The following is a 5,795-nucleotide window of genomic DNA, read 5'->3' as shown; positions in this document are numbered from 1 at the left end:
CTTTTTGCTGTCGTGTTCGTGTGGTTGCTTCCTGCCGAGAGAGATGCCGATTTGATCAAATTTGTTTGACATCAAATATCCTAAATCAAGTGCATCTTAAAATGACATTTTTCAAATCAATGGTTGACAAAATAAAGGTTAAAATATCACAGGACATTCGGTTGTTTATCCTTTAAGAAATCAACGCTTTTGGACTCGAGCAGGAAATGTCAAAATCTGTGATTGACAACAACCCAGGACCAATGGGATAAAACAATGGCAGTAGGACCAATGGGATAGAACAATGGCAGTATGCAAGTGGTTTCGAACAATCGAAATAGAGGAGGGTGTATGCGGTAGATATTCTGTATATGGCTGTGAACACGTGTTTTATAACCTTGATTCTCACTTTACTTTCTTTCTAAACAAGCCGTCAAATTACCTCCATCGCAAACATGTGTCTTCAACGTTATGCTTTTGATTCCATTTCATAGCTATMTATTTTAGTAAAAAATCTACGTTATAAACTGTACTCAGTCACACCAATAAAATACAGTTGTGACTGGACCAGTATCTGTGTGTTAGAGACCTCTAAAGTCCAGAGATGGCTCAGATTCAAACTCCAATTCAAGCTATATAATGTCAGAATACGTTCGTTGATCACCAAATGTGGAGTTTCGCTAAGCAAATCTTAATTTACTCCCGGTATGTACCCCAAAAATGTCTAAATTAAAATTGACAACAAACCGAAAAAAATACCTCTTCTGCATGGCCATGGCTAGAAGGGTTTTATCCAACTTTTGTCAAATTATCGTCATATCTGACTTTTCATAACAGGTTAGGAAAGAGGATCCAATTGGAGATTGCAACATTATATGTATTATTGCTCCCATCTGTCATATGCACTTATGTTAGCTTTTTCAAAAGCTTTTAAACTGGTAACAAAGATGTTCAAAGTAGTCAAAACGAATGAATAAACCAACGGACCACTTCAGCTACAATAAACTTCTCAGTAATGTTATAGATTTTTGTTGTAATTGCTATAACTGTCCTATGTTGTTGTTTATCTACCTTAGTTGAATGTACTGACWGTAAATCGCTCTGTATAAGAGCATCTGCTGAATGACCAAATTGTAAATGTMAAAAACACTTKCAAAGCATGCTGGGTATATTCATAATGAGCACCTCTCTCAAGTGCATATTTGGTCGATGCGGACCGGATCCAAATTTGAACGAATCATAGATGTTTAGGCTACGTTTCATAAGTTTGAACATCACAGTACAGTACAGTATTGTACAGTATGGTACGGTACGGGCCAGTAGAGTTTTGTTGAATTGAGTACAAAAGAGCAGGGGTTTTCAAACTGGGGTCTGCAGCGGTACTGCAGGAGGTCCACATACATCACTGGGGAAGTAGATAAATGGCTTCATTGCCAAATCTCGAACTATACTTTTAATATGGAGGAAATTAAAATCATTGGAGCTAATTACAGGATTTTTCTGTATAGAAAATTTTTAAGCAGGCCGTCTAAGTGGTCATTTTCGGGATGAAAAAACGKTTTTAGTGTCAACTTAAACGACTAACCCCAGATACAAAGCATGCAGAAAAAATATTGAACTATATATATATTTTTATTTTTATAATACCATCTTTGAAAACTAACAATCAAATAAAAGCTAGACAGTCAGGTGGAATCTAAAAAAGACAGGCATTCAGGGAACATGCCCATAGATGTTTTTATAATGTTTGAACAGAGGAACACAGCATTAGCCATGGCATAGAATTGCAGAAAATCTGCTTTACCACAGCAACATTTTCTCTACGCCGCCAAGATACCTTTCTAGCTAATAGACTATGTTAAGAGTTTACACTTCCTCGTCCAATGAACTGTGGGGAGGTCAAAATAATGAAACTGTCTACCAAATCTATTCATTTTAAAATGTACGGTACAGTATAGTAGTTTAATTCAGTAGACCAGATTACAGTTCAGTAGCGTTTAATTCAGTAAAATAGAGTACAGTTTAGTCAGTACATTAGAGTAAAGTAGGGTACAATACAGTACTMTATACTTTACTTTTCTGTACTGTATGCTACTTTTCTTTACTGTACTGTAATGTACACTGCTCAAAAAAATAAAGGGAACACTTAAACAACACAATGTAACTCCAAGTCAATCACACTTCTGTGAAATCAAACTGTCCACTTAGGAAGCAACACTGATTGACAATATATTTCACATGCTGTTGTGCAAATGGAATAGACAAAAGGTGGAAATTATAGGCAATTAGCAAGACACCCCCAATAAAGGAGTGATTCTGCAGGTGGTGACCACAGACCACTTCTCAGTTCCTATGCTTCCTGGCTGATGTTTTGGTCACTTTTGAATGCTGGCGGTGCTCTCACTCTAGTGGTAGCATGAGACGGAGTCTACAACCCACACAAGTGGCTCAGGTAGTGCAGCACATCCAGGATGCTGACACATGCACATTTGTGGCCTGCTGGAGGTCATTTTGCAGGGCTCTGGCAGTGCTCCTCCTGCTCAAAGGCGGAGGTAGCGGTCCTCCTGCTTCCGATAGGCCGGCCCGGACGTCTGTGGACGTTCAAGTCAAGGCTGGTCCAGACCGGACCAAATCTGAACCAAACATAGGTGTCTAAATCAAGGCCGGCCCGGACTGCTCCATAAAAACAAAGAAACAAAGACGTCCAAAAGACTTTTGCTGTCGGTGAATGCTTAGTGATCAATTCGTTTTTCTGACATTCTTTCCACAGAGGAGGACACATGATTGGACTTCACTGTAATTGTCTATGCATATCTCAGAAACTGTTCTGCATGTCTGTGTCATCCTCCAGGCAGGTTGCCATGGATATCACCACCAAGTATTGCCATAAGGAGATGGAGAGCTAGGGGCAGTGTGTGGCCTCCCACCCATCAACATGGCAACAGCAGTGTCAAGACTTGAAGATGGAAGTGTACCTCTTCACAGTAAGCTGTTGTCTCTGACAATATCAGTTGTGCATGTATAACTGTCTTAGCTAAATAGGTTATGGATTTTAGGCTAACTTTCAACTCCTTGTACTCCGTGTCATTGCGTTGCATGATAAGGAGTGGAATGATAGCAGCAACAGACTGGTAGTACCCAGGCTATAACTGACTGGCCTTGATGGTCATATGTAAACCCATTACAGAGCAGAGTGGGCCCCCTCTCTGAGTCTGGTTCCTCTCTAGTTTTACTCCTATTTTGACAGTTGGAAACAGGGGAGAGAGTAAGAAGGGTGGACATGGGGAATGAACTCTGGTCTCCATTGGGGAACAGTATAAGTGACTAGCCAGGAGAGTTAACACTAGACCACAGGCTTTGCACAGGTTTTCTCCTAGGCCTAGACCCTATTCCTTCCACTGTGCTGCTTGTTCATTGAGGGTCTAGGTTGGGTTACTGTAAAGAACTGTTGGTGTGAAAATAATTCAGATGCAAGAAGTCAAACCAGTGAGTACTGTACAGTGCTGATGTGAAGTGTAGGATTGTGTTTGTTTTCTTCAAGATCTTATTGATCAATGTTTCTGCAGCACTGTGATCCAGAAGATCCGGACAGACTGTTCAAAAGAGTTCACAGAGTTTGAACACTGCTTACTAGAGAACCAGAACTCACCTACCTCCTGTTCAGTATACGTAGCACACTTCCTCGGCTGTGCAGAGACAGTGGACCTTGCTGGAGTGCGTGAGTGTTCACTGAATGTAGATCAGTCTTCGGCTCATTCACCACAGCCCTCAAATTTTTGTGATTATACTAACTTTTGACTGGTTCACCTTGGCCTTGAGAGAGTGCTTTACTTCAGTGTCTTTCTTCTTCAAGTACCCCCAAAAGTAAACACTAAAGAAATATCTTATTACGTGGTATAAACTGGGTCTTTCTGTCCTTAGTATTCATACCTGTCCAGTGTCCGTACTGTATTTGTTTTACCATTTTGATCATCTCGGTTAACCCAGAACTAAAATATTGCGCAATTTTGTAATTTATGTTTACGTAATCTGTTTCTGAGAGATTACCTTTTTGAATATTTGATGTAGTAGTTGAAGTGAATATACTGTATCTCCTCTTTCAGCAGTGAACCCGGTTCCTCAGCCCTCTTAGAACCCAGCAGTGACCATCATCCATCCCTCTCAGAGAAGATATCTCTTTCCTACAACACTGACACCGGACTGCTCTATCAATCATGGATAAATCAATGCCCATGTCATTTTGATAACACCCTGACTTGGTACATGGATAAAGTGGACTCTTGTCCATGGCTACTTTAGGATTTGTCAAGAGAACTCAAAATCCTAGACATTTACAAGTTCTGGGACTGATTTCTGCCCGAGACTGTCAAGAATCAAGACGGGTTATTTATTGAAGTTCTTTCATAACTCATCGATGCTACAGCTCTATGAAATACAATGGGAATCAGAGGAGTCGTTTTCCCTGTATGTGAAAAGAATCACTCAGTGCTGACTACGCAGCAGGTTTTAGTGTGTAATACATATTTACAACACTGTGGTAACCTCAGGTAGCAGCATAAATACTTTTCTTTGCCTCTCAAATGTATATTGAGAATGAATGTGTGTAACGATGTTAGCTTTGTAACCTCACTCCACAGCATATCTGTGTACAACTGCGTGATATATAAGTATCCCTTGTTTGCGGTGTGGTTGTCTCTTGTAGATGTTATTTCGGGTGAATTTTATCATGAAACTCCTATATTTCAGTCCTATTACTCATCCAGTTTGGATACATACTGTCTGATGTTATGGTGCCACACAAGGGTGCCCCTCTCTTCCTCCCACTCTCCTTTTCTTCAGGTTGGAGTGAGTCATGGTAGAATATTCAACTGTGGTATGTATATCTCTCCCACACATCTCTCCTTGGCTACACACTTGCTGAGGGAAAGGAGGGAGCGCAGGAAGGATGGAAAGGGGCCTGGAGTTAGAATTTGAAGGAGCTGAGGAAAGGTGGAAGGAAGGAGAAGTAGAGGGGATGAAGGAGGAGGCTATCCGCTGGCGGAAGGAACAGAGCCCAGGAAGGATGGAGAAGGAGGGGGCTGTGGAGTTATAATCTGTGTGACCACAGAGACAGACAAGAGGGAGGATGTTGAGTTATGGACCCTTTGACTACTAACCAGAACAGGCCCCCTTTTCTGCTTCACTTATTAAAGGCTGAGGGAGACGCAATCAAGTGGAGAGATTCTTCCTTAGAAATGTCCGTCTTCAAATAATTTGACACGAACAACGTGCAGAGGCTCTATTCTACAATTACATTATAGCTCCCTATCATACCTTACATAGACTGAGTGTACAAAACATTAAAAACTCATTTCTAATATTGAGTTGCACCCCCCCTTTTGCCCTCAGGACAGCCTCAAAATGTCAGGGCATGGACTGTACAAGGTGTTGAAAGAGTTCTACAGAAATGCTGGCTCGCGTTGACTCCAATGCTTCCCACRGTTGTGTCAAGTTGGCTGGATGTCCTTTGGGTGGTGGACCATTGTTGATACACACAGGAAACTTGAGCATGAAAAACCCAGCAGTGTTGCACAAACCGGTGTGCGCCTGGCACCTACTACCATACCCCGATCAAAGGCATCGGGGTATGCCTTTGATCGGGGTATGGTAGTCTTTTGTAAATCTTTTGTCTTGCCCATTCACCCTCTGAATGGCACACATACGCAATCCATGTCTCAAGGCTTAAAAATCCTCCTTTAACCTGTCTCCTTCCCTTCACCTACACTGATTGAAGTGGATTTAACATGTGACATCAACAAGGGATCATAGCTTTCACC

The sequence above is a fragment of the Salvelinus sp. IW2-2015 genome, linkage group LG20 (assembly GCF_002910315.2).
Source record: "Salvelinus sp. IW2-2015 linkage group LG20, ASM291031v2, whole genome shotgun sequence".
Classification (NCBI taxonomy): Eukaryota; Metazoa; Chordata; class Actinopteri; order Salmoniformes; family Salmonidae; genus Salvelinus; species Salvelinus sp. IW2-2015.
This window is presented reverse-complemented; position numbering follows the sequence as displayed.